At 46.0% G+C, this 10,213-nt stretch overlaps 1 long non-coding RNA gene across 3 annotated transcripts in view; it reads right to left on the bottom strand.

Moving 5' to 3' along the window:
- LOC125116171 (uncharacterized) overlaps positions 1-10,213 on the bottom strand; it is a 116,167-nt gene that overhangs the window by 76,689 nt on the left and 29,265 nt on the right. The gene's annotated exons all lie outside the window — the stretch shown is intronic.

The raw sequence follows: 10,213 nt of genomic DNA, 5'->3' as shown, positions 1-10,213 counted from the left end.
AGAGATACAAACTACTGTATATAAAACAGATAAGCAACAAGGATGGATCATATAGCACAGAGAATCATACCCATTATCTTGTAATAACCTAAGATAGAATATAATCTGAAAAAATGTTGAAGCACTATGCTATACACCTGACACTAACACAATGTTTTATTTTTCTTTTTATGGCCACACCTGTGAAATATGGATGTTCCCAGGCTAGGGGTCAAATCGGAGCTGAAGCTGGCAGCCATAGCCACAGCCACAGCAATGCCAGATCTGAGCCGCGTCTGCAACCTACACCACAGATCATGGCAATGCTGGATCCTTAACCCACTGAGCAAGGCCAGGGATCGAACCTGCGTCCTCATGGACACTATGTCGGGTTCATAACCTGCTGAGCCACAATGGGAACTCCAATACAATATTTTAAATCAACTATATTTCAACAAAAAAAGAAGTTACCTCAATTATCCTGCCCCTTCCCCCCCCCACACACACACCCCAAGAGCTAAGAGGCTCTCTCCTCTCCTGATGTTGGAGAAGAGGGAGGGTAAATGTGGGATGAACCAGGCTTTGCGATGTGCATAAGAAGTGCTTATGGAACCCTCCTACACTGTTGCTGGGATTGTAAATTGGTGTAGCCACTGTGGAAAACAGGATGGAGTCTCCTCACAAAACTAAAAGTAGAAATACCATATGATCCATCAGTCCCACTCCAGGGCATATATTCAGAAAAGATGAAAACACTAATTTGAAAAGATACATGCACCCCTATGTTCACAGCAGCACTATTTACAATAGCCAAGACATGGAAGCAACCTAAATGTTCATTGACAGATGACAATAAAGAAGATATGGTACATATATACAATGGAATATTATTCAGCCATTGAAAAGAATGAAATAATGCCATTTGCAGCAACATGGATGACGTAGAGATTATCATCCTAAGTGAAATAAGTCAGAAAGACAAATACCATATATTACTTATATGTGAGATCTAAAATATGACACAAATCAACATATCTACCAAATAAAAACAGACTCAGAAATATAGAGAACAGACTTGTGGTTGCCAAGGGGGAGGAGGGTGAGGGAGGGAAGGATTGGGAGTTTGGAATTAGCAGAGGCAAACTACTGCACATAGGATAATAAGCAATAAGGGCCTACTATATGGCACAGGGACCTATATTCAATATTCTGTGATGAACCATAATGGAAAAGAATACGAAAAAGAATATATATATGGGAGTTCCCATCATGGCTCAGTGGTTAACGAATCTGACTAGGAACCATGAGGTTGAGGATTTGATCCCTGGCCTTGCTCAGTGAGTTAAGGATCCGGCATTGCCGTGAGCTATGGTGTAGGTTGCAGACGTGGCTCTGATCCCGTGTTGCTGTGGCTCTGGTGTAGGCCAATGGCTACAGCTCCGATTAGATCCCTGGCCTGGGAACCTCCATATGCCATGGATGCAGCCCTAGAAAAGACAAAAAAAAAAGTATATATATATATATATATATGTATAAATGAGTCACTTTGCAGTACACAGGAAATTAACACAACATTGTAAATCAATTATACTTCAATATCATTTTTTTAAAAAGATAAGTGCATGTGATGGGAGGAGAGTGAGGGCAAAGCTACGGGGCAACTGCAGTTGTGTCTGAGTGTGTGTTTGTTACAGCTGGGAGTTCGAAAGGGGAAAACGAGGAGAGAGGGAGAGAGGACAGGTTGTGCTTAAAAGTGCTGGAGTCAGACCACTGGGATTTGAACCTGGGTCCACATTAACCTGTGTCATTTTGCATGCCTTGCTTTTGTCACCTGCAAAAAGGACATAATAGCGCCTACCTCATCAGGGTGTGAGGATTAGAGGAAGTAATTCATGCAAAGTACTTTGCAGTGAGTTTCTGCTCCACCAGGGCGCGGAGAGGGGTGTGGGGGGCTGCTGCAGAGAAAGACGATGTAGGTGACGGTGGGCAGCAGAGAAGCCTTGAAGAACCCTGGCCCCAGGACGGTGTGCACACGAGGAGCGAACCACCGGAGAGGCTGGTGGGGTAGGTGGGGTAGGTGTGACTGAGGCAGGAAGGCTCTTCAGGTCACGCCGCCGGAGCAGGGCTGGGATGACTCACTCCCTTGCTTGTTGACACTTTACCTCTCACCTGCTTCCAGAAGGGCTTTGAAATAAGTAAACCCTCTGGTGCCTGAGCCTGCCAAGAAGGGAAGGCCTTGTCCCAGCTGGGGAGGCTGGCTCAGCCCGCAGGCCCCGGGCTCTCCCGGAGACCGAGGAGGGCCGGCCGGACTCCGTGGCTGCGTGAGGGGGAGGATGGCAGGGATGGGAGGCCAAGGAAGGAGAGCCACCCTGAGCCCTGACTGACCACCAGCCCGGGTGGGCAGAGGGGCTGGAGGCTGGGACGGACCATTCTGGACAAAGGAACGTGGGAGGAGGCTGGGGGTGGGGAAGGGGGCACTGAGAAGGGCTTCCAAGAGGTCTCAGAATCTGGTTGGGCGCGTTTCCGGGATTTGCTCAGTTGCTTTCCTGGAGCTTAGACCACCCTGTTGGATGTTCTTGTCAGCCAGTCCTGGCCCCTCAGAAACCTCCATCTTCTCCCAAGTCTGGAGGGAGGGTCTTCCCTCTCCTGTCCAGGTAGCTCAGCTCTCAGGCTGAATCACTTGCTGGATCGCGTTGTCCTACCGCATCGCTCCCTGACCCGCAGCTGAGCTGGGCCCCAACCACCCCGATCTAATGCAGTGGGATGGCCTGAGGGCCCACCGCCCCTACCCGCTGGCAACCCCGCTCCCTCCGGGCAGCCAGGGCCCCAGCGTTGTCTGCCCTTCCCCCACACTGCTTCCTGCCTCTTCCCGAGAGCATCCTGACTGCCGCGGCCTCAGCTCAACTCGAGTCTCCTTGGAGGGCATGCTGATGTCATCCCCGCATTACACCAAGTTTTGGCAAGTCCTGTCCCACTCTGACAGACTTTCTGTCACACTTCCCTGCAGCTACTTAATCCACACTTTACCCGTGTAATGGAATACCTTCCATTTAGGGAGGTGGAGGGGGTCTCCCCCAGGCGGGATTAAACATGATGACAGTTCCTAAAGGTAGGGGCTGGAATTCAGGTTAAAAAGGTAAGGTAGCAAGACTCGAGGGTGACAGTCAGAAGTTACAGAGACAGCCTCTGCCAGGCTGGGCTGTGGAGCTGCCCCTGCCGCAGTGGGGGCATGGAGCAGTGAGGGGCCAAAGAAGGAAACCCCACCCTCGGAGTCAAACTAGGGGGCAAGGCAAACAAGGTGAGAGGATCCTGACTGAGAGGAGGGGGGAGCATCAGGGCTAGAAAGGCACTGGCCTCGAATCTGAAGCCTGGAGGACAGGACAGGGTGAAGGAGAGCAGCGGGGTGGGGAGGTAGGAGGTGGCTGGGCAGACAACCACTGGCCACCATCTAGAAAAAACCTTCTTATAGGTTGAGATGCATCTGCATGGGAACAGAGTTCCCTGTTAGAGGAATCACTGGCTATAAGGAGCAGAGATTTACTCAACTTGCTCAACCAAAATAGAAGGAAATAGCAGCAAATCTGTGGCAGACTTCAAGTGGCAGGGATGAAGCTGGGCTGAATAAGGACCTAGTTACAAGAACATGAAAGTGATAACTGGGGTCATTATCCTCAAATGTCATTCAAGCTTACCCATTTGTATATGATACTATCTCTACTGGTTTTATCTGCTTCTCTTTGCACTCTTTTTTATTTTTTGGCCGCACCCATGGCATGTGAAAGTTCCCGGGCCAGGGATTCAACTCGAGCCACGATGCCGTAGCTGTGGCAGTGCCAGGTCCTTAACCCTCTGTGCTACAAGGGAACTTCCTCTTTGCACTCCTGTAGTGGACTTTTGCCATTTGGGGGCTAGTCAACAGCTACATCCTCTTCCTAGTAGGACCCCCATTTCCTATGGAAGATTATTGTTATTGTCTTTTAAGGGCCGCATCCTCGGTATATGGAGGTTCCCAGGCTAGGGGTCGAATTGGAGTTGTAGTCACCAGCCTACACCACAGCCACAGCAACAGCAACGAGGGATCTCAGCTGCATCTGTGACCTACACCACAGCTCATGGCAACACCAGGTCCTTAACCCATTGAGCGAGGCCAGGGATCGAACTTGCGTCCTCATGGATATTAGTCAGATTCGTTTCCACTGAGCCTTGATGGGAACTCCTGGAGAATTACTTTAAAATGCACCCTGGGGAGTTCCCGTCGTGGCTTAGTGGTTAACAAATCCGACTAGGAACCATGAGGTTTCGGGTTCGATTCCTGCCCTTGCTCAGTGGGTTAAGGATCTGGCATTGCCGTGAGCTGTTGTGCAGGTTGCAGACGCGGCTCGGATCCCATGTTGCTGTGGCTCTGGTGTAGGCTGGTGGCTACGGCTCCGATTAGACCCCTAGCCTGGGAATCTCCATATGCCGCAGGAGCGGCCCAAGAAATAGCAAAAAGACAAAAAATAAATAAAAAAAATAAAATAAAATAAAATGCACCCTGGATAGTTTTTATTCAAGTATGACGAGGCCAACTGAATTGGAGATGATTGCCATTGAAAAGATAATAGGTTACTCATAGTTCCCAAGAAGAGGGGGCATGCCTGCTACACAGGCCACATGGGGAAGCACTGGGGTCATTCAGGGGGCAGAAGGGGAAAGCATGGGCCCAAGTCCTTATTGTGGTTTTTGTGGGAAAGTCAAGGCAAGAGAGGCTATAAAGATTTAGAATTTGCAAATGTGAATAATTTCAGTGGGCTCTGGGCCATAGGGTGGTTTGCAGTTGTCTGTATCTGGCCCTGGGATGGTTAGGGCAGAGGGATACTCTCTCCGGGAGTGTAAGAGCCAAACAGAGAAGATGGTTTGGAGTGTGGACTCTGGCTTGGTTAGTTTATATATAAAAGGCACGCTCCCTGTTTGCAATCTCTAAGAACGGGTTAACCCTAGGACAAGCAATCTCTTCCTGGTCAGAAGGCCCCAGCTGTCAGAGCATCAAGTATATAGAAAATAAGAAATTATAATGAATACAGGAACTTAGCCCACACACATTGGATGTGACCTTGGTGGGAATGCAGGCATTCTTCCTCCCTCTATAAAACCAGAGAGATGGGAGTGAAGCCCGAGCTGTGGGCACAGTTTCTGTGTCTCACAGTTGTTCTTTTCTTTTTTCTTTTTTTTACCTTTTCTATCTGCTCCCGCGGCATATGGAGGTTCCCAGGATAGGGGTCTAATCGGAGGTGTAGCCACCGGCCTGCACCAGAGCCACAGCAACTCGGGATCTGAGCCGTGTCTACAACCTACACCACAGCTCACGGCAACACCGGATCCTCAACCCATTGAGCAAGGCCAGGGATCGAACCCACAACCTCATGGTTCCTAGTTGGATTCGTTAACCACTGCGCCACAATGGGAACTCCTCTTTTTTCTTTTTTTGTATTTTGTCTTTTTAGGGCTGCACCCATGGCATATGGAGGTTTCCAGGCTAGGGGTCGAATCAGAGCTGTAGCCGCTGGCCTATGCCACAGCCACCTATACCTCAGCTCACAGCAATGCCAGATCCTTAATCCGCTGAGTGAGGCCAGGGATTGAACCAGCATCCTCATGGATACTAATCGGATTTGTTAACCATTAGGCCATGATGGGAACTCCTCTCACAGTCATTCTGAAGGAACTGAGAACTTCATCTTTCACAATGTCAAAAAGACCACCTCATGCCCCCACCTCCCACCCCAGCTCCTGCAACACAAATGCCCAGCACATCAGGGTTTGTAGGAGACAATTCATAGGGTCATCTTGCTTACAACTGCAGGCTGGGAGCAACTGGGCACTAACAGCTGGGTCATGGTGTCTCTGGTATCCAGATTTGAACCCCCCAAAGATAAGCCACCTACATGAGGGACAGCAAAAAAGTCTGGGACCAAGTAAAGGCTTCCAACCCTGAACTAAATTTGTAAGAAATTGGTGGCACAGGGCGAGATCTCACTGATGAAGAGAAACAAGGATACTTAAATATGAAGCAGAAAATACAGAGTAGAATGAATTTATGAAGGCCTATCATAATTTCCCCACACTATACCTTCCTGACACAAGTAAACCAAGTCATCCAGGACTGCTTTAGAGGAAGAGAGAGAGAGTCTTACACAGAGAAAGGAGAATCTTCAACCTGCTACAGATCCAGAGGATTAGGATGATGGCTTTAAAATTAATTAATTAGACTTTTTAAAGCCTTTTTTTTTTTTTTTTTATGGCTGACCTGCAGCACATGGAGGCATATGGAGGTTCCCAGGCTAGGGGTTGAATTGGAGCTGTAGCTGCCAGTCCTATACCACAGCCACAACCACAGCAACGCTGGATCCGAGCCATGTCTGCAACCTACACCACAGCTCATGGCAACGCTGGATCCTTAACCCACTGACGAGGGCAGGGATTGAACCTGTGTCCTCATGGATACTAGTCAGATTTGTGTCTGCTGAGCTACGACAGGAACTCCCTAAAGGCAGTTTTAAGTTCACAGTACAACTGAGTGTAAAGTACAGAGCGATCCTGTATACCCTCTGCTTCCCCTTCCACAGCCTCCCCCGACTGTCAACATCCCCTACTAGTGTGGTATCTTTGTTACAATCAATAAGCCTACACTGACACATAATTATCACCTAAAGATCATAGTTTACATTAGGGTTCCCTCTTTTGGTTTCATGGGTTTTGACAAATGTATAACATCATGTATGATTATATGGAATGGTTTTGCCCCGCTAAAAGTCCCCTGTGCTCTGCTTACTCATCTCTCTCTCCTCTAACCTCAGGCAACCACCAGTCTCTTTACTGTCTCCATAGTTTTGCTTTTCCCAGAATGTCATATAACTGGAACTATATAGTATGTAGGCTTTTCAGGTTGGCTTCTTTCATTTAGTAACGTGCGCTTAGGTTTCTTCCACATCTTTTCATGGCTTGATAGCATCATAGTTTCGTAGCTTCTTCTTGGCGTTAGTGATAGTCCATTGTCTGAATGTACCACAGTTTGTTTATCCATTCATCTAGTGAAAGACATCTTGGTTGCTTCCAAGTTTTTGCAGTTGTAAATAAAGCTACTATAAGCTATGTACAGTATCCAAGACATGGAAGAAACTGAAGTGTCCATCAAAAGATGAATAGATAAAGAAAATATGGTATATACACACACAATGGAATATTACTCAGCCATAAAAAGGATGAAACATTGCCATTTGCAGCAACATGTATGGACCTAGAGATGATCATACTGAGTAAGCCAAACAGAGAAAGACAAATATTATATGATATCATTTATATGTGGAATCTAAATAAAATACAAATGAACTTATGTACAAAACAGAAACAGACTCATGGACACAGAAAACAAACTCATGGTTACCAAAAGGGGAAAGTGGAAGGGAGGGATACATTAGGAGTTTGGGATTAGCTGATATAAACTACTATATAAAAATACATAAATGACAAGATCCTACTACACAGCACAGGGAACTATGTTCAGTATCTCACCCTCTGTTAACCACCCCATGTGAACCTCTAGAGAAGCAGTAGGTCCACCTTGCAGAGTGGCATTTCAGGAATAGCAGGACCCAAACTGAAACTCAATGGGCTCATTCAAAGGCGCATCCTCTCCTGCTTAAGCACATGGGGTGGGGAGTGACTCTAGGTAGTGGCAAAATTAAGGATCAGACAGTAGTAGCTCCCTCCCCAGGTACACACTACCCGCCAAGGAAATGATCCCCCAGCGGAACGTGAGCTCATAAAGAAAAATAAGACATTGAGTAGTGCAGTCTCTATAACAGAAAATCCAAAAAGATGAACAGTCTATATGAAATGAAGCAGAATTAATTGATTAGCAAAAAGAAGACTTTAAAATCATCATAATAAAAGTCCTCTATGAGATCATGGATAATTTATAATTTTAAAATAGGGAATGAGAATGTATAAAGAAGCTATCAAGTATGAAAAATATAATAGCTGAAATAAAGAATTCAATATGTAAGCTGAAAGGCAGAATAGATTCAGACTGAGAAGGATTTCATAAATTGGAAGATAAGGTTGATGAGCTCTCCCAAAGAGTATCTGGAAGGAATAAAGAAATGAAAAATACAGGGATAAAGTTAATAGATATGGAAGACAGATATGTCTTTAAAATGAAAGTTCCAGAAGAGGAAGGGGTAAAAAAGCTGGAAGGAAGGAAATATTTGAAAAAATAATGAATAAAAGAATTTCCAGAATTTCCCAGAATTAGAGAAAAGTATGATTTCAGACTGAGTACCAACCAGATAGATTTAAAAGCCACAGCAGTGGAGTTCCCATTGTGGCTCTGTGGAAATGAATCTGACTAGCATCCATGAAGACAGAGGTTCAATCCCTGGTCTTGCTCAGTGGGTTAAGGATCCCTTGTCACTGTGGCTGTGGTATAGGCCAGCAGCTACAGTCCGATTTGACCCAGAGCCTGGGAACCTCCATATACCACAGGTGTGGTCCTAAAAAGACCAAAAAAAAAAAAAAAAAATTACGATTCAGCATAAAGGAGTTCCCGTCATGGCTCAGTAGTTAACGAATCCGACTATGAGGTTGCAGGTTCGATCCCTGGCCTTGCTCAGTGGGTTGAGAATCTGGTGTTGCCATGAGCTGTGGTGTAGGTTGCAGACGTGGCTTGGATCCCGCATTGCTGTGGCTGTGGCGTAGGCCGGCGGCTACAGCTCTGATTGGATCCCTGGCCTGGGAATCTCCATATGCCTCGGGAGTGACCCTAGAAAAGGCAAAAAGACAAAAAAAAAAAAAAAGATTCAGCATAAAAAGAAAATAGGTCTCAGACCATAGGGCAGTAAAATTAGAAATTTACAACAAACTAGTACCTTTAAAAATCTTCTGTGCCTATAAACTAAAATAATACTTCCAAATTACTCTTCTATTCCTGAGGAAATTTTTATTTTTATTTTTTATTTTTTGCTTTCAGGGCTACATTCGCAGCATATGGAAGTTCCCAGGCTAGGGGTCAGGTCCCAGCTGCAGCTGACAGCCTCACCACAACCAGAGCAATGTAGGATCTGAGCCGTGTGTGCCATCTGCAACACAGCTCACAGTAACACCGGCTCCTTAACCTACTGAGCTGGGCCAGGGATCGAACTCACATCTTCATGGATACTAGTTGTGTCTGTAATTTGCTGAGCCACAAAGGGAACTCCTCTGGAGATTTTTAATTTAATTTTATTTTTAGGACCACACCCACCACATATGGTAGTTACCAGGCTAGGGGTCGAATCGGAGCTGCAGCTGTCAGCCTGCGCCACAGCTACAACAACACGGGATCCAGGCTGAGTCTCTGTGACCTACACCATAACTCACAGCAATGCCAGATCTCCAACCCACTGAGCAAGGCCAGGGATCAAACCTGCAACCTCATGGATACTAGTCAGATTCGTTTCTGCTGTGCCACAACAGGAACTCCCCTAGGAAATTTTTTAAATATTTGAAAATAAACAATGAGTTTCTGCTGTGGTGCAGTGGGTTAAGGATTCAGTGTTGGCTGCTGCTGTGGCATGGATCACAGCTGCAGCTTGGATTGGATCCCTGGCTGCAGGTGTGGCCAAAAAAAAAAAAAAAAAAAAAGGGAGAGAGATACCAGATACCAGTTCAGAAGGATTAGGTTGGAAACCTGTTTAACATCTGACCAGGCCAGGTGTTGTCAAGGAGGTAGGGAGAGAACTCACATGTTGATGGGAGTATAAATTTATATATGAATTTAAATGGAAGATGTGCATACCCACAACCCTGCATTTCCCTTCCAGGAGGATACCCTGGAGAAACTTTCACCTCTGTTCACAAGAAGACAAGTACTAGAATGTTCACCATTGATTGCAATAAGTTTAAAAGAATCTAAATGTCCATCGAGAGCAGACTGGAATTATAGCCACAGGTGTGGAGTCTATACAGCATTTCAAATGAACTGGTAACACGGCTACAATCTGCTAACAGGGATGATCTCCAGAACATGGTTTGGGGAGCCAGAGAGAAGCTACAGAATAATATGTGCATTGTATGCTATTTATATGGTGTTTAAACTTTCTGAAAACTAAATCATGAGATAGCTAAGGAAACATAAAAATGGAATGAAAGTATAAAAGTGTACATGGGAATGATAAACATTAAATTAATGACTGCGGTTTCCTCTGGTAAAGGAGTG

Source organism: Phacochoerus africanus, chromosome 15 (assembly GCF_016906955.1).
Source record: "Phacochoerus africanus isolate WHEZ1 chromosome 15, ROS_Pafr_v1, whole genome shotgun sequence".
Taxonomy (NCBI): Eukaryota; Metazoa; Chordata; class Mammalia; order Artiodactyla; family Suidae; genus Phacochoerus; species Phacochoerus africanus.
The sequence above is the reverse complement of the archived record's forward strand: the minus strand, read 5'-3'. Positions and strand labels throughout refer to the sequence as shown.